This window comes from Silene latifolia, chromosome 10, assembly GCF_048544455.1.
Source record: "Silene latifolia isolate original U9 population chromosome 10, ASM4854445v1, whole genome shotgun sequence".
Lineage (NCBI taxonomy): Eukaryota > Viridiplantae > Streptophyta > Magnoliopsida > Caryophyllales > Caryophyllaceae > Silene > Silene latifolia.
In genome coordinates this window covers 42,903,948-42,924,690 of record NC_133535.1, presented here as the reverse complement: position 1 = coordinate 42,924,690, position 20,743 = coordinate 42,903,948, and the positions used below count along the sequence as shown (strand labels likewise).

Below are 20,743 nucleotides of genomic sequence, written 5' to 3'. Positions count from 1 at the left end.
CCCCCCCCAGAATCTTGACATCGCACCATTAAGATCATCACAAAAGGAATCCGGGAGTTTAAACAAACCCATATGATAGGTAGGAATCGCTTGGGCTACGGCCTTAACTAGGACTTCTCTAGCCGCAAAGGATAAGTATTTCTCCTTCCATCCTTTCAGTTTTTTCCAAATCCGTTCTTTTAACGGAGCGAAAGCAGCGCTCTTACTCCGACCGATCATTCCTGGCACTCCAAGATATTTGCTCGGTTGTAACACTACACAATGCCCCAAGAACATTCTGCACGTCGTCTCGATGGTCACCTGAGGTGCCTGGGCTAAAATAAATCTCCGATTTTTGCATGTTAATCCGTTGTCCTGAGGCATATTCATACTTCCCTATGATATTTTGAATTTCCACTGCATTTCTTTTATTAGACCGGCTGAAAATGATAGTATCATTAGCATAGAACAGATGGGAGATTCAAGGAGCCCCGCGACAAATGCAAATACTCTCAATAGCCCTGCGAGCAATGTCTTGTGCCAGCAAGCTGGCAAAAGCTTCCGCACACATAATAAAGAGGTACGGAGAAAGTGGGTCACCCTGTCTCAGTCCGCGTTTCGGAGTCAATGACCTCGACGGGAAACCGTTAATAAGCACAACCAATTTAACAGTAGTAACACATCTCATAATCTTTTCTACCCATCCAATTTCAAAACCCAATCGCAGCATAATCTTTTGCAGGAAAACCCATTCCACTCTATCGTAAGCCTTGCTCATATCTAACTTAAAAGCCATGTACCAAGGATAACTTTTATGGTTGTCAATAATCAATATAATCAATATTTAAAGCATACATAACAATACATGTGAACCCATGAGACAATACTTCGTACATCAACTCCATAATTAATACAAAATAAAATTGTGAAAACTTAAATTCCATGAAACAAAGCAAGTCATGATAAAATCTTTTAAGTTAATGTGATACACACAATGAAAATGGTGATATACGGCATATAAAATTTTGTAAAATACACGTCCTAGAATTTACATGTCTAGCGGCAAGAGAAACAATACATCATCAGTGATTATCAACAATAAGTGTTAAAGGCAAAAGATTACCGAATTTCTCTATTGTTAAGGAAACGAAACATACACAACTAAAATGTTTCCTAAATCGAGTTCAATAAACGTAGCTCAATGATTAATATTTGACCAAAAATATATAGGACAATTTGAGTAGATTTTATCTCAATAAACAATTATGGAGTATAACGGAAACATACCTAAATTAACGGAATAAACTAATATGATCTAATATGAACCTCCTGATTATCAGATCTTAATAATATGAAGTATGAATAAATAAAGACTATTAAATCCTTTTCGCTCAGTCGGAGAAATTGGTGAATGATATTCTTAAAAATCGTAACCATATACTCCGTATCAAATAATAAGAATTACCCTGCATGTCTGATTTACCAATGCTGGTAGAGTAGTAGATGACATAGTCCATGTGGCCTTCCTTGTGATTGCATAACCATGCCTTATCCCATGAAAACGTTATAAATCGTTGGTTAATTAGTTCGGCAGAGTTTCGTGCTGATAACGTATTATAAAATGTAGAGAAGAATAGAGAATGATGGAGAGAGGTGTGACTTATGGACATCCCTAATAAGTTTTCACAACAGTTACAACTTATTTATTTGTTGTCATCTTGACTTCTTTACTTTAGCCGTTTGTTTTTTTTGGTCTTTTTGTTACTTATGGCTTTTTTTGGATTAGTGTAATTATTATGGTTAGATTTATTAGATTTTTGTCTTTTGGTTTTCTTCTACTAGTTTAATTTTGCGATGTTATCTTATTTCAGATCTTTGATATTTTATTTTTGTCTATTTTGTATTAGTCAATAATGTTGTTCAATTATGTTTAAATTCTACTTTAAGATAATGTATTAATGGGAGCGTCCTCATCACAATATATTCTCAATTTTTAAGTTCACAAGTACTCCAATTATTTTTTAGTTGATCTCAACAAATAGTAAAAATTATTTTGTAGGGTAACTTAATAAAACTTCTAAAATTGGTCTCATAAAAAAAAACGATATTATCATAGAGATAGTCTAAGTTTTTCGGTGTTCATGTGATCTTTATTTTTTTTAAAAAGAATCTTATCTATATTAATGCAAAAGACAATGCTCAACACAGGATGCGCCACGTCATTCACCCAATTTTTTTTTTTTTTTTTTGGAAATTCAGGTAATGGTAGGCCCCGTTTACGTGGAAAGAGTTTATTTCTTTAAATCGTCTCTGACAAACATGCGACAAATTATGTCATAGAAAATATTTTATGAAATAAATAGATAATCGGCAGAAGTAAAAGTAATTGCATATAAACGGAATGAATTAAAAATCGAAATAAATGAAAATAATTACATATAATCAGACTGATTTACATAGTTAATGAAATAAATAGATAATCGGCAGAAGTAAAAGAAATTGCATATAAACGGAATGAATTACAAATCGGAATAAATGAAAGTAGTTACATATAATCGACTGAATTACATAGTTAATGAAATAAATAGATAATCGGCAGAAGTAAAAGAAATTGCATATAAACGGAATGAATTACAAATCGGAATAAATGAAAGTAATTACATATATCAGACTGAATTACACAGTTACTAATAAAATTACATAATTACGTGAATAAATTACATTTACTTACGGGATTGAATAACAAATAATATGAATATTTTACAGAAATTAATGAAATAATTCGTCTTTGCCTTTATGCTTGACGAATATAGGTGTTCATACCTCCAAGAAACTTGGTGGTTACGGAAAATACGTAACAATCAATGTCAAATCCCCGAGATCCACTATCATGAAAATTTTCAATTTTTAGAATAATTTGTCTATGTTAAAGTTGATTATTAAATTATATTTCTTTTTTCGAGATGTAAAATTTTTTATGTATGCAAATTTTATTTACAATAGTATATTATGTTATTTTCTCTTAAACCATTGCATGTGAACACGTATTTGAAACAAGTGTAAATATTAATTATGTAGATCGCTGATTTAGACCAACTAGATAATTACAATAGAAATGAAAAAAAAAATACATCCAAAAACATTAATACCGGCCCAAATACATACCCGTGCAATTTTGCACGGGTTTAAAACTAGTAGGATTAATAATTGACAAACTCCACTCCAAATAGGCTTTTATTCTTCTTTTTTTTGGTGGGTTACTAATTCCGTTATCATACAATGTTGTATTGTCACTCATCAAGTTATCTATTATGAAATACTAAATACAATTAATTGAATTTCCTCAAAACAAAATATACAAATTAATTGAAAAAATGTGACATCGAATAAAATTTAATGCATTAGTGACATGGAATTAAATTTAATGCATTAGCTAACATTTTAACTATATTATATAGATAATAGTAACAAGGATCATCTCCATTTCTTTTCTCTCCATTTCCTCTCACAAACCTATTTAATAATGTTATCTACTTTATACTTTATTAACCCTTTATTTCTATGCATAAATCATAAACTGTTCGATGTTAACATAATACAATCTGGATCGTTGATAGGTAATGACCTCTCCAGAGACGATTTTGACTCTATAAATAGATGGGTAGCATTTAAACTAGAGGTGATCATGGGCCGAGTCTATGCAGGTTAATATGGGTATTTCGCATAAATTTTTCATTAACGAGTCGTAAAATGTGAAAAACGAGTATCGGTTCCAATATAGGTTGGTGATTGGAAAGTATACGTTAAACTCCGAGGGTTATTTGTAAAAACATAAATACATGGTGGTTATTTGTAAAAATATGTAAATACATGGTGGTGGTTATTTGTAATTTATCCTAATTATAAAAATAAAGTTTTTTTTAATAAATATTTTATTATTAAATGTTATTAAAAAAAAGTTAATTGTATTTGTAATTTTAAGTACTAAAAATAATATTTTCTTACCTATTATTTCAAATATAAAATATAACTACTAATATTTTAATAAAATTCTTGATTTATCCTTGACTCAACGGGTAGACCCATTTAAGTCGGTTTCGACCCTAAAAAATGGGTCATTTTGGGTTCGGTTCGAACAGGTCAACAACAACAAAAAAAAGTCTTAGTCCCAACATAGGTTAGGGTCGGCTAACATGAATCATCATCTGAATCGGTATAGGTTTGAATACGCCAATGCGGTCAAAGGTAAATTAACAAAGTAAAATAAAATAGATAAATGCATGGTTAACAAAACAAGCGTGTTTTTAAAAACTAAAATAAAAAAAAAGGTGTGAAATCCCAGATTAAAGATTAAAGTGGCAAAACAGAATTGTAAAACAAAAAAAGTATAAATCATTTTTTTTAAAATGGTAAAAAATAAGTAAATATCTAAAATTCAAACTAATCCCGTGCAAAAAAATGCACGGGTTTGCTTTTTAGAATATGTTTTGATATGTTTTTTAATTAATTCGAATATATTTTGATATGAGATTTGCAATTAATAATTCAATATGTGATATATGATAATAACACATTTTCAGAAAATATATTTTATATTTTTATACTAATTATATCAGTAATATATGAAAAATTGATAGTTGGTCTAGGTCGTCACAACCAAATCAATCGTAATTTATACTCAACAAACAACTAGTATAGAAGTAATTAGAGATTGAACCCAAAGGACGATTTGTTTAAAGGAGGTATTAATGCAAATAACTATGTCTTGCATGTGTTATGAATTGAGGTTCTGTGTTTGTATTCTAAACTAAATGTAAACAAATGAAAATTAAACCAAGAAAATGGATGAAATTGTAAACAATATAGATAAAACACCAGGGTAACATGGGATCATAGAGGAGAACAAAGGGAGGTTCACATGTAAATGAGTCTAAAATAAATCAAACTTGAGTCGGATTAGGACCAAGGCTCGCAATCAAGCATTTCATCAAACATAACATCTGCACTAGTTAAAACCACAACATTCAATCAATAAGATAGACTCATTAATCATGGCCTAATCCTCCATCAACTCTAGCTAAGAGACTAGTTACTACACATCATGTAATACCCCGTAAATTATAATAAGGGATGCCAAATTATGAGAGTGAATGCTAAGATTAATTTGTATGAGTTTATGATACGTCTAGTGATTATGGAGTTGTGTCTTATGGCCTTGTCTAACGGTTTCATATTGACTGTCTATAGACTAAGGGAGTGGAGTGTCGTTTGACATGGGGGGTGTCGATCGACATGGGTGTGTCGATCGACGGGGGTCGTTGAGTCGACACCGTGAGTGGGTTTGGGGGAAACTTTGTGTTTGGTCGATCGATACCCTGTGGTATGTCGATTGACATGGTCTGCATTAGTGTATTTGTTGTTTCTTACGTAAACCCTATCACACCTATAAATGTATATACCCAACCCCCAATATTATTATAGCCTTTTGTCAATTCAAAAACACAAATACAGACACACCCATTCCACGTTGAAATCGAGTGAAGGGAGAATAAGGAGAGTGCGGGAATCAAGCATTAGACCGTCTCAATTCATACATCCGTATTCGTAAGTATTCTAATCATTGTTTAATCAATCGAGTATTCATTTTTTCGATCCGTCATCGTATTGTGCCATGATTGATTATATGTTACGGTTATTGTATAATTAGGGCACGGATTCGTAGAGGAGCGGTTCTAGACTCTTGCTTTTTTCTTTGATTGCCGAGTTGCTATTAAGGTAAGGATACTCTACTTACCTTTGGTATTGTATAAATTCGTATTGTTGAATTGATACGTCGCATCATTGATTATGAGCATTATACTATTCATGGAGCGAAGGTGTCATTAGACACGAGTACATGTGGTCGATCGATGGCCAGTGTTGGTCGATCGACAACGGGCGCAGTGGTCGATCGACAATGGGTAAATGTAGATCAACATCCCATTTTTCGTAGGTTGAGTTAGGTATTATTGTTTGTTTATCATTTGAAATTAATTATTGTACATGTGTTACGAGTTGATCATTAATTTGTGCTTATATTGTATGACTACCTTGGGTACGGTGTTAAGGGAGTTGTGCAAGAGTTGAGATGAGATGGTGTAACACCCCGTTATTTTACGAATTTCTTTTATGGCGTTATTTTCTTATGTAATGCTATGGGAAATAAATGTCTTTGAGTGTTTTGAAAATATATCGATTTGTGAACTATTTAGGAGTGAATAATTATTTGAACCCGAAATTAGTCTTTATTTTCAACTCAACTTACAAAAGGAAAAAAAAAAGAAAAACAAAATTGTTGTATATGTTTCTAATAAACCTACGGTTCACCACTTTCTTCACATACCAAAGCCCTTTAATTTCCCTCTTTTGCCCCTTTCACATAATTCAGCCATTCTTTCTTCCCTTGCCTCTGACCATTACTTTTGCACTTTCATTCAATCCCTCTTTCAGATTTTATAAATTGTAAGTCTTTCTTGTATTGTCGTTATGCTCATTGACGTAAATCGATTTTTTAGAGTACTCTACGAGTTGTTAAATTAAGGTTGATGTTATCTTGGATTTTGTTTTATTTATGTTTGGGATGCGTTTATTTCAGATTTGGGCAAATTTATGAGAATTATGATGATACTATGATGAATTTATACGAGTTATAGAGATTATTTGTGAATAGGTCGGGTTTATCATCAGAATCGTTGGGATATTTCTTTTAAGAGACTGTTATATTGATCAATCATTATTTGTCGTTACACACACGCCATCTTGTGGGATGTAGTATATATTGTCTTATATGGAGAATTATTTATGGTGAGGTCTGTTAGTTGGAAATTCGAGTGAGTATGCGGATGTGGTTCGTTTAAAGGTTGAATGAGGCATGGTCTTAAAGGTTGACTTCTAATGTTTGATTCCCACTTATTGTTAATAAGAATTGAGTAAAGTAACATGGGTCATACTGAATTTCTTATCCCGAGCTACTCTCTGGTCAACATTCATATGTTTGTGTATGACTTGGTATTAGTTATATTTGTCAGAGGCCTTGATTAATGAGTAAGTAGTTTACTCAAAGATTGAGCGTTTTAATAAGAACATTCTGAATTATTTTTTGAATTATTTTTTGCCGATGAGCTGTGGATGGAGTTTACATACTAGTGAGTATTGGGAGTATTATCTAAAGATATTATAGTATATTCTTGTGATTATAATAGTTGACATATATATTGTATATTATTCTATGGTTGATCTTATTCTTGTACAATAAGCCATGTATTACGGCTAACTTAGCTTATTAGGGTAGATTAACTCTTTCTTGTAATTAGTATAAATTGTATTGTTCACTACTTATGTAAGTCATGCAAATCTTAATATAATTCAATCTTTCCTATAGTTCTCTGTATTCTATCATGGTACCAGAGCAGAGATCTGCTCGGCTTGTTTCTACCACCCAAGTTCCGCCACTACCAACCACCCTTATTCTTCCACCTCCTTTTTACCACCCTAAAAATTGCATTAAACTATCCTTCAATGATACAACGATCAACCCCTATTTTTTCCAAGCATATCCCTTATACTATCTTCCCATCTTTTTCTCAAATTTTATGTACACCATAAAGCCTTTATCTTTCTTATATTGATGTTAAAGTAATATTATCGTATATGTCCATGTCCCCATTTCACCATCATCTATGCTCTAACTTTGCCTTTATTCCTCACGTTGCAATTGCCATACTTACAAATCCCCGTTTAATCGTTTGACTTCTCTTCTTAAATTCAATCTCATGATCCTAATTAGTCTTCCTATGATACTTATCCTCAATTAATTCATGCCTTCAAATCCCTCAAATTATTTCTTTCTAAAAATTTATGCTCTTCTTCAAATACACAAAGAAATTTTCTCGCAAAAAAAAAAAGATGCTTCCTTTATTCCCCACTCAAAATTCATCTTTCCAGATTTCATACAAATCTTTTAGTCGACAATCTTTCTGATGGGGCATATTCTGCACCCGCTGACCGAGTCAACATATTGAGCAAGGTCAAAGATATCCACAGCAAGTCAACGTATTAAACAGCCTAACCGACACAGTCTGTCGGCCTGTCACTTGGGTCTCGGCTAGGCAACTAGCCAGCCGGGAGGCATATCCGCGTACTCACATCCAGTCCCCTCGGCATGGAGTCAACCAGGCCAGCCGGCCTGCCATGGGTCCCTCGGCCGAGGGTAGAACAGTCTTTCCACCTGTTCTGCCACTTGGCCACTTGGCCACTACGTGACAAAAGGTGAAAGTCTATAAATACTCCACTTCTCTCATTGAGAAAAGGACCGAAAAATAACCTAAACATCTCACAAATTGGTATAAACTCCCTTATCTCTCTACAATATACTTTGCCAAGTAACATACAACTTATCCCTTTTAAGTTTACTGACTTGAGCGTCGGAGTGAGTACACTCGGTACCAAGCCGAGCCCTCAGTTTGTTCATCTTAAACAGGAAAGAGCGAAAGGAAGAGACAAGCAACGACATCATTCCACAAGCTTACGTGGTCAAAGAACACTGCTCCGGAATTACACCCAGAACACTTTCTCTTTGTCACCACTAAAATATCTAATCTCCAAACTTTATCATGTTTAATCATACCATCATCTTTCTTCTTAAAATTCATCTCTTTCAATTTTTACAAACTTCAGTTTGACCAAATTTCTCTTGGTCACCATTAAAATCTCTAAAATGTTTAATATATATCTTTTTTAATTATCCCTCCAAATTTACACTTCATCTCCCTTAAAAATATCTCTCTTTCAAAAATCCAACTTTCTTAATCTGTCAAATAGTTTCACTCTCCAAACTTTTTAAAATACTTTCCTTATTCCAATAAATTATCAACCCAATTTTCCGGTAAGATTGTTGACTATGTCATCCAAAATTCTCCCCACATTATTACTTTCCTTTTCTCTAAATATTATCTCCCTCATTATTTACTTTCCACATCTCTAAATACTTGATCTACATATCTATAATTTCTTCATTGACTATGAACCTGTCTCTTAAAATACATCTCTTTTGACTTATATCCTTGACAACCACAAGCCACGTTCAATGTTCATCCTAAGATAAATTCTCATTCCCTTCCGCATCTCTGAATTCCTCCTCAACAAATCCTTTCTTTTTTTATTTCTAAAAAAAAAAAAAAAAAATTTAAAAAATATCTCCTCTTCCAACTGAGAATGAGGTAGGAAAAGTATCAGCCTCATATATCCCAATCATTTTTCTCGTATCCCTAAGTTGACTCGTAAAAGAGCAGATGGATGACAATCATCCCATCTGAGCGCGGCCACGCAATTACACAAGTCACACTCTTCGAGAGGCCAAGAAACAATATACTCCCTTCACAAGGGAGGAGCAAATCCCCTCTTGTCTAACCACATCCTATCACACACTCCATGCACACCCCATGATCAGCCATGATCCCCTTTTATATCAGACTAGGAATGATATCAAAGTATACACTTCACATGTACAAAATAGTCAAAGACTCAAGTCTATGGCCAAAACAAGTCAACAGCTTGCAAAGAGCTTTACTGATACTAAGAAATCCTTAGTAAAGTCCTTTTAGGCGGGTCTGTTTAATGTGTATTCTCCAACACACATCCATGCACCTGGCTTAGTATCCCCTTACCTATGACTTATGGAATATAGCCATAAACCAGTGTACATACTAGTCATTTATGAGTTCAAATGTCCCAACATAATACTCTGACTAGAGACAAAATAACAACATCATCCAAATGGAGTTCCACAACCAAGTCACGCACTTGGTGATCCATTTCATCAATGTGTATTATTTAGGGACCAATAATCCAATCAATATTGAATAAAATACACTTATATTAAATAAATGCGATATGTCATACATATATATCAATCATCGAAAATAACTCCCACTAAGGCAAACATCTCTTGGTAATACTAAGACCACTCGCCAATGCGTCTTATACAAATTGCAACAACATCACTCTTCATGTTCTAGATGCAATAGAGATTTTGTACGGGATATGAAACTATTGCATCGGTTATAATCTTGCAAATACACAATTTTCCTCATCAATAAGATAAACTGTTAAATGATTCATAAGCACCAAAAACGCATCATAATCATCAAAGTCAAGTGTGTGTTTGATTCTTAACCAAACACTTTCTTCTTGCTTCACAAGCAATAAGTTACTTACTTTAGTTATAATATTGGTCTTGTCGTTGTGCTTGACACTATTCCAACTCACAACTTCATTCATATAAACAAAATGTATCTAGATAAGAATCAAGAACCAACCTTGTCTATTTGAAAATCATAATCGATGCAACTTGTTTACAATGATCACTTAATCACAGCTTCCATCTCATAAATGATTCTCAATGCTCCTCAAGCATACATGATAATTTCCTAGATGGTTGTCTAGTGACAATCACTAGAACTATATCGGTATTTAATCGTCATAAGAGCACATAATAAACAATTTTATTATTAAGTCTCATAGACTAAAACAAAATGTATTGTTGCATAAGAGAAAAAATATCATCTACAAACTAAACCATAAAGTATATTGTGAAAGATCATAGATCCTAATTAGACTCTCTAATTAAAAATAAATTATCTCATAATATGTTCATTTAGTGATCTATGTAACATGCATGCAAATATAAAAGCATAAAATTAAAGATTAAGGAAAAATAATTTCTTTACATTGATTTTTATGGTAAAAATGGGCACAAACTAGATCACCTATCTAGTTTGTTCTTGAGCTAAAAAGAAATGGATGATCCTCCTTGAAAAACCTTCAAAAAGAAAGTCTCCTTCAAGTTGCACCCAAGAACAATACCCAAAATAATCTTACAAGTATTAACTAGATACTTGTAAAATTTACCCTTGTTAATATGTAAATAATACTAACAATCTTAGTAATTATTTTTAGATTACTAACTACTTAGTAAATTGATGATTTTATTATTTTAGAGAGAGGAAGACCAAGAAAGATATCACATGCAAATGCACAAGTGAAGTAGTGTAAAAATGAACAAAACTTGGTCTATATGGGAAGGGGTGGCCGGGTAGGTGAGAGGGTGAGTGGAGTGTTATTTTCTTATTTTTTGTCAATCTTACATCACATGCAAAAAATGATTATAAGATAACTTATGGAAGTATCCCAAGTAAAGTGAAATGATTGTGTTTATAATCATCCACTACACTCCACTTACACGGTCCAATGTCCCATTTACGGGTCTATTTCGGTTCTTATATTTGTCGCACAAATACGTGTAAATTTTATTTAAATATAGTATTATGTTTAAATACTTCCAATTAATTTCGTCCAAATCCCTCCGTAAATATACGTATACCGCTACACGTATTATTTACGTACTAATATTAATCACATTAATCAATTAGTACAATTTTAATGAATTAACAATTAATTGACTAAAACCCGTCTCATAAAATTTATTATTTAATTATCACATAATTAAATAATAACTGCGGCTCCTCGAGTTCGCAACTCGAAATCTCTCTAAAAATAATCGACTAACTTTTTAGTCTATAAATCAATGGACTAAATAAATTGTATCTCATACAATTAATTAGTTATCAATTGGGGTTCGTTCCTTTAGGTGTGACCGAAAGGGGTCAGTTGATCACCGCCATCTCACGACAATAACGTCAAACTCTAGTTAGCGAACCGTTATCGATTTACGTTAATCAATTGACGAGGATCAAATAATTAAATATCGTGATGATATTCCTTTAATGAGATTTATTATGTAAACACACTATTGTGGAGGACACTAACTCCAACATATTGCACTCCCACTAGTCTTCTTGTACATATTACATTTGAATCTTTGTTTCAAAGGATATTAAACTATTTGAGTTACTTTATTGAGAACAAAGATTTCAACTCTAAGATACTCGTTTCAACCAATTTGAAACTTTCACATCTTCCTAGCGCACTCTGATGACATGAAATTCACATGATGTGTCAACACTCCACCTTACACAAGTCCAATAAGAAAAAGTGTTTTTTCACAATCATCTACCAAAACTCATCATATGAGTGGCAGTATTTTGCTAGGTTAATCCTATTTAACTTAAGCATACTGCTGTAATTAGATTTCATCATAGTCAACAATATGATATCAATCTATAGTTGTTGCCAGCCATGCTATATAGATATCCATATATCTTTCCATGTCATCTTCACATTGAAGGCCCATCTTTTACAAAGTCTATACTTTGATATGGTACATGGAGTTCTTTGAGATTTGTGATTTTATACCACCTTTTGGAGTTGCGGTCCATCACTTCTTCCATATAGGTCAAACCTATGTAGGGCTTTTAGGTAGAAAATCCATGACTCTACATGGATAAAACCTAAATCCTTTTCAACATTTGTAGAGCATTTTGTTAATCTTGAACACTTCAACATTTACTCTACTCCCACTGTTTCTTTTAGAGACCGCGTCTCTTTAATAGAAACCATAACATTCCACATAACAAAAATTCTTTTGTTCATGAGATGGGTTGTCGAATAAAATTCCTTCTTAAGGATACCCCACAAAAGCATATGTCAGAATCGAAACTAAGTTTCAAGAAACATTTTCTTAAAACTTTCAAAGTCTCAAGTCTTAAGAAAAGGCAGTTTAGGAACACCTTCAATGCATATCAGATATGCTGTCTTTTCTACGACGACTTTAGATGGACACTTTCATTAATCATGTACGCAGACATTATAGTGCAACATAAGCCTTTAAAAGAATCAATAAGATTTGTGTGACTCATCATGGACTGAACCAAATCACATAGGGTTCGAGATAGTTTGAACGATTTCATTTATCTCTAATATGATCACATGCATTAAGCCCAAATTCTCTCAGTCTCCTTCAGATTAAACGGTACTAAATCAACTTCTCAAGTTGTTCTTATACTTTCAACTAAAATTCTCCCTTAGCAAAATAACTTATTGAACCCACATATATCTGTATATGTGTGATCGAACAAGCCAAACATAATCCCACTGAAAACAGTAGGAGGCCTCTTATGTCCCTTCATCATCTAAACAAAAGGGACATACCTTATGTTTTTCATGTTTAATGATTTAAGGACAATGCCATAAATGGGTAAGAACTGAGTCGTAAAACTTGAACTCTAATAATCATTATGTTATGGATAAAGTTGTTCATTACTAATAATAACAACTTGGCTAGCCTCACTGTACCTGATCTTCTGACAAGGTCCTAGAACAACACTTGTTCTTCATAAAATCAGTCCATGTCCAAACATGAACTAGAATTACCAACCTTGAATATGACATGTACATGAATAACCTTTATTCAATTCTAGTATGAAGCAATAAGGTAAGCTTAAGTAAACCATTTCTACATATGAAATAACATCATTTGTTAATATTATAGTTTAAACATTTCACTTCAGATATTGTTCTACCCTTCTTAACCAATTACATTTATAATGTAACGGTTACATTTGGTATCTTATATCAAAGTAACAGAACAATAGTAACGCTTACCTCCATAACATATACACTTGAAGTCATACTTCAATTGCATTTGCAGATCTTCTAGACACTTCTAGGAGTTACCTTTCCAATGCTATCATTAGATATGCTCTAAATTATTTACGTACCCTTTTCAGACTTGGCCTCAGGTTTGTGTCTGACAACGATTGCTCTTTCACTCATCACCTTTACCACCGTCTAAGTCAATATCTCAAGTCTTATTCTTAATAAACTCAAAGATTATTTATATTAGACTTTCTTGATACGACATTCAATCGTCTTTAACATCTCATGTTATTTGGTGAGAAAGCTAATGGTCAAGTTACATCATAATGAACTCACTTTAACTTGAGGCATAACTGAAACAATTTTAGTTGCTAATTTTATCTAGCACAAGAAGTATCAAATCATTCCAGATTATCAGTATAACTATGTCATCAAATGACATATGGACTAATCGGACCATCTTAGCTTTACCTTTCTCACTTAACGGGAACATTTCCCTTAATTTAGACTGTAACACCCGTAAATTTTTAGTCTCATTTATTTTATTTTTAGGGATATTCTACCGTGTACCCCTGAGTTTTTCGATTTTCTATGTTGTACCCCTCTTTTTTTTTTTAAATCTACATTGTACCCCTAAACTTCTTAGTTTTTCTCCATCATAACCTCGTTTAACTCTTCATTAACTTTATTATTATCAAACGACGATACTTTGACCCTTATTCTAACTTATTAATGTTGTATATGAGAAACATCATAAATCACTTTTAATAATCACCAACTACTATTAAAAACATATGTTATGAGTCACGACATGATAATGAAGATTTTTTGAACTTTTAGTTAGTTTCGTATACTATTTCGTGGGCTAATGAGTAATTCAACGAACTAATAAGTAAATGAGTGGGTTACCGAGTAATTGGAATGATAAATTGACGATTTAATATGTCATTTAAGAAACTAAGTTAGCAAAGACAATAAATAAGGTCATGATATAGACTAATGTATAGAGTTTAAGGGTACACCATAAAATATAAAAAAAGGAGGGGTACAATGTAGAAAACCAAAAACCACAAGGGTACACCGTAGAATATCCCGTTTTAAGTCTTATTTTTATTTATAAGATTTAATTTTTATTGTTTAAGTTTATCGGTTTTTATATAAATCGTTAATTAATTCCGTTTTAAGTCTTATTTCAGTCTTATTTCTTCATGGACTGACTTTTAATTTTATATGACATTTCAACAAGCTAAATTGAAATTTATTTGTGGCTCCAGATAGTAGTTGGACCGTGTTTTATAGCTTTTATCAAGTCATTTATTAAACTAGTTTATTCTTTTACTATTAAGCTTTAAAATATTATTTCTTCCCTACTTTTAATTATTTTGCAACAAAAAATTTGGGAAGATATTTTGTTTAACCACCTTGGTTTGACCGGATTTACTAGAGCTACTTAAAGAGTTATTTTGTTACTTATATTGTTTTTTTATACCTTTTATCTATAGTATATTTGGTTAACATCCATCATTCTCTTTTTATTCAAAAAATAAAAATTAAGTAAACTAACCCTACTTCTCTTTGTTTGCTGCGTGAGACTCAACAAGAAAGCCCCATATTTCTTCATCATTTTCTTTGTTCTAATTCTTCCTCTAATCATCCTAATTCTAAGGGTAATTCAATTACTCTTATCGATCTGGTGTTAGTTTTCATTTTATATTAATTATCATATGGTTTATTCATATGATCGATATTTTTTTGTAGGGTTCGAGAGAATCCATTTGAAGGCTAGTACCATTTTGATTTGGATCCGGAATAAGGTAACTCCATGTTACTCGGTATTACATTGATTTAATTGTTGTAGTTGTATGTACTATTGAATTTTTAATGTTTTATGATGATTTATTCATAAATATGATTTTTGAAACCTTTAATTTATGATCTCTTGATATCCATAATTTATTTTGACTATGTATAATTTTATTTTGTCAATAGGGAATTTATTTTGGTTGATTTACAAGTTTTATGATCAAATCGATTAATATGATATAAGGATGGTATAAATTCGTTTTTATGATTTTCAGGCGGTGTAAATTATTTTTCTGGGTTAAATGATATATTTTAAGATATCATGAATTTTCGTGGTAATTGTTTTGGAGTTTTAGTATTTATTTCGTAATTTAAAGTATTGATGCAGTTTTTGCGATTATGGCGATTCTGTTCGGTTTTGATTATGTTAAAAATACTAAATCAAATTATTAATTCACAAAATTTTAATATGTGGCATAGACATGGAGTATTAGGTTGTGTATAAAATTTTAGGTCTTGAATCATTATTTTCGATTTATGGTGTATTTTACAAGTTTGATGAAAACCGTTGTTAAATCTGTCAAATATGTTTGTTTGTTTGTAACAATTATATCACCTATTTTTATTTCGAATTTGCAAAAGTGTAAAGAATAGACTCCTGTTATTTTCAAGTGTAGAGTCTGTGTAAAAAATTTCATAAGATTTAAACTTAAGGTTTGGTCAGAATAAATTACTTGTGAACAGCTCGCTTGTAAAACGCCTTTATGACTTTTCTCAAAGATTAATTTTTAAAATATATTTTCCTTTTGATACAGTGGCTAATATTTTTCTCAAAGAAGCTTTATAATGTCTAATTATGTTTAAAATTTTGCCTTGCCTTAAAATATTTTGTAAAAGTGGATTTATGAACTGAAACATTATGGGTGGCGTTTTATGACAGTTTTTAGAAATGAATTTTTAGACCCCTGATACTTTCGTAATTTAAAGTCGGTAAACAAATGAAAGTTGTAGCTAAAAGCTACAGGAAATCATGAAAATTGGCCTTGTATCATTTCTGTAATTAATTATGAATTTTACAATACTGCTGTTCAGTTTTATAAACTAATATAGAACTCCGTCTCATTAAAGCCTAAGTAATAAGTCTTTACTAAAGTACCTTAAGTCAAGGGATGGTCTTTAAAGTTTAATTGCAGTGACTTATCTATTTTAAAGTCCTTGAATTAATTTTATACTTTTGGAAGTAAAATTTAAGTTTTCTGTTTTGAAGAAATAAAAGTGTGGTTCACTTACGAACATTTGAATGATATACAATGGATAATATACTATCCTTGGGATATTTTTAAGTTTGGAATAATTAAAGTAAGGGAAAAGAATAATGAACTAAGGCATACGGGTTCTTATACAGCTATATGATTGGGTACCCTTGTGGGAGGTACAGATTGTCGTAGAGTCATGTACATGTACTTAGACTGGGACTACGCACTGCGTAGTAAGACGAGTCCTGTTATAGTTTGTTGTCTAGTGAGTGGACTTGGAGTTGGTCACCTTTGCGTGACACTGAGTTCCCAAAACTAGTGTAAGATGCTGCGGTATCAAGGAGTATAGCCAAAGTGAAAATCTATCCTGAACCATATTATTTCCATTCTGTCATTTGAGGAATTTTGCTTTTATGCATGCAGCACGTTTATTTTAAGCGTGAGTTTGATAATTTATTTTTGTTACATATGTTTTTGATATTTCAATCTATTTTGATATATTATTGCTTCTGTAACATTTATATCATGTGATATGGCTGGGAGGACGTCGAGTTACTCCCCACTGATTGTGGCTGTTATGTTTATAACATGACAGGTGTTAGCTTTGCTGGGGATTTCTGTGTGAGCTAGCGAGTAGTTTGCAGATCCTACTCTATTTTTCTGCTTTCTTTTATGGTTTTAGTCTTGAACACTTTTGGAGGTTTTCTTTATTTTCGCCCTTTTTATAAAAGTGGCATTTGTTTAGACTTAACCATTTAATTTTATCCTTGAGAATTTTATACATTCTCAATTTATGACAATTAGAATTTTTATAATTGTGTATTTAATCCCATTCGACAGTGTTTCCGCCACTGTTTTGCACTAGATTTTATAGGAGATTACAGTTGGTATCAGAGCATCACTGCCCCCGACGCTCACACATAGATCTTTAGGAAAATGCCTAATAAATGATTTGACTAAATAAATAATTTAGTGAGAGATGGTTAGAAACCATAAGGACTTGGATGTTAGTCTATTTGTTCTTGCAACTCAATGACTAGCATTGATTATGTGTTTCGCGCACATCCCATTGATGTGTGGACGTGGACGTGGCGCTTTTCCAAACCAGAACATGGTCAACTGGGCAAGCTTGAACTCAACACCTAGATGGCTAGAGTAGATAACATGGCGCTACAGGGAAGAAGAAAGGGTGGTTATCAATCAAACGTCAAACTTACTCAAGCTGCTGATCAGATGGCGAAGAGCAAACTCACTTTCCCATGAAGAGTTATGGATCCAGAGGTGAAGATATTGTGGCTCAGGCAGATGGAAAAGCACTCGGAAGGTGCCTTGCTGTTTGTTACCTAGTGGTTGTGGCTGATCACCGGAGAAGACTAGTTGATGCGTGTCCTAAATATGATGTTTTACACCCTATTTCACACGCATTTCAGAGCTCAATTATGTAGTTTATGCTACTATTTTCCCTATTTCCGTCTACTTTCGTGTTTTTGTATAATATTGCAGAAATGTGAAGAATCCAGCGGAAATCGAGCCGAATCTGTCCCTAAGTACTTAGTATTGCATTTGACATGGAGTAAAGACTCGGGAAGCAAACTTGGTGCGCGTATCGAGGCCCGAAAGACGAATTTGCGAAGCTTTTGGAGCCAAGTACCTGTTGAAGTGGTCGATAGACCGATGCTCTTGGTCGATAGACCAGAGTACGATTGTCAGAAGCTCCTGTACAGCGCACCTTGGTCGATCGACTGACACACATGGTCGATCGACCACCCCACGAGCTGACGGAAATTAATTAGAATTCCGAAGCCCATTGTAATTAGGTTTTAGGAATAAAGTTACGGATGACTATCTATATAACGTAACTCCTCCCGACTGCAGATGATCATCGAATCAATTAGGGTTCAAAACACAGAAGTTGAACTTTTGATTATTTCATTAGCTTAGATTATTCTTTCGTCAATAAAGTTTTCTTTTGCATTGGGTTTGATCTTTTCTCTTCAATCCTTTACGGTATTTCTCTGTTCCATTATTCAGTTTCGTTGCTTTCCTTCATTCATAGATTAGAATTGCTAGTTTAGGTTTCCCAAAAGCCGAATTATCGTTTCATGTTAGTTAAATATTTAATTAATTCTATCATGAATTCAGTAGCTTTATTCGTTAATCTTATTGTTGTTTTTATCATAATCATGAGTAGCTAAATTCTTTGTGCTAAGATGTAGGGGATCTGTAGGTTAGACGGCTTTGACGTAGGTGACCTGCTGTCGGGCTCCGGTCGATCGACTGACATACATGGTCGATCGACCAGAGCGTGTTAGATTTGCTTCGACTTAACTAATTTAATTGCTATATTTGACGAATCGAGTGCACGCGACTAGTTGAATGCTTAGGAATTGACCGACCCGACAAGATCGAAAGATGGGGAGGAAAATAGACTACTTAATTAAGACGACTAAATTAATAAGATCGAGAGATAAGTTAATTTAGATTTTGAGTTTCATTAATCAAGAACGAAATTTAGTATTAGTGAGATTAGGGACCCGTAGCTTAGGCCGAAAGGTTGCTACCTGTTAAATTGGACCGAGAGGACTTTTTATTTTCCCGTCTAACATGTTTAAGACAGTTTACCTAGAGTTGCCGCCGTCGAAACTACAGTGAACCGACCATCTTAGCATCCCTTTAATATTTGCTTCCATCTATTTTTATCTACTGCTCATTTATTTACTTTAGTTATAGAACTATTCCAAACAAACCCCCTCACAAATGTTACTTTAGACTAAAATTAGATAACTATTAATTGCATCGCCTCTCTGTGGTTCGACCCTGAGTGCCGCTATCTATAGTAGTAGTTTGGATTATAAATTTATCTTTGGTACTCTACGACAGTATCAAAATATGGCGCCGTTGCCGGGGAGGCAATTGTTTAATTTTAGTTGTTTTTATTTTAGTCTTTTTCTTAGTTTAAGGGACATCTGTTCCTTAAACTTTTCTCATATTCTACTTGTAGTTTCTTCTTATGCACAGGTCACATGGTGGTGAATTACGACCGTTAGATCCTGAGATCGAAAGGACTTTACGTGAGTCGAGACGATCATATAGAGTATTGCCGACAGAGGAAGAGCTGAGTACTCTGTCCAGTTACTACGAGAACGAGCTATTTGAGGAGGATCCCCCTTCATCTCCTATTTCTACTTCTTCAGCTGAGACCATTACATCTCCAGATATGGCTGAAGAAGCAAGTATAGCCAGTCACTCCGAGCCAAAAGCCGAAAATCTCTATAAGGGATTCGCATTGTCAGCCGGGACGGAAAGGAAATTCGAACCGAAACCGTCTTATATTAACTTGGTTGAGAGAAACCAATTTGGGGGAGCTGCAAATGAAGATGCGGCTAAACATATAGAGACATTCATTGACTACTTGTTCCATACCCCACCAGCAGGTGTAACCCGGGACAGGTGAAGGAGACGATGTTCATATTCTCGCTTCGTGATGCTTCAAGGGAATGGTACCGAGATCCGGATCGAGCCGCTAATGTGATTACCGGCGAAATTCGCTGGCCCTAGTATTTTACAAGAAATATTTCTCTGCCTCGAAGACCAATGCGATTAGAGCTCAGATCACGAGCTTTAAACAGGGTCCTGATGAAGATTTTCATGAGGCATGGGTCCGTTTCAAGAGACTAGTGCGAACCATTCCGCACCATGGGTTTGAGAAATGGTTTCTGTGCAACCAATTCTACAATGTTCTTTATGATTATCAAAGAGCTATCCTAGATGCTGCAGCTATTGGGAGATTTCAAGAAAATAGCGGTGAGACAAAGGGGTGGAAAATCATCGATGACCTGGCCACCCATAAAGCTGAGTATGGGAATTCTAGAGGAAATCAGAGAAGATCAGCTGAATCTCTTGCTGTAGCTGCAATAGAAGTCGTTACTGCGAGATTCGACAAAATAGATTTTGGGGGATCTAAAAAAGGAGGGATATATAAAGTTAATGCAGTTTCAGACGGTCCCTTTACATGCAAAAGATATGGAGGAGAGGGACATGTTTCGGAGTTTTGTATTAGTTCGAATGAAACATGTGATGCCTTTCAACATTATAGGCAGACTGGTACTTAT

The 20,743-nt window shown here is 33.5% G+C and overlaps 1 long non-coding RNA gene across 1 annotated transcript in view; it reads left to right on the top strand.

The window, feature by feature from the left end:
- LOC141605556 (uncharacterized) overlaps positions 1-17,480 on the top strand; it is a 29,114-nt gene extending 11,634 nt beyond the window's left edge. The window contains exons 2-5 of the long non-coding RNA XR_012526385.1: positions 5,491-5,583; positions 5,687-5,754; positions 15,331-15,386; positions 17,227-17,480. This is a non-coding gene — a long non-coding RNA (uncharacterized LOC141605556). The remainder of the gene's footprint in view (positions 1-5,490; positions 5,584-5,686; positions 5,755-15,330; positions 15,387-17,226) is intronic.
- The last annotated feature ends 3,263 nt before the right edge of the window (positions 17,481-20,743 follow it).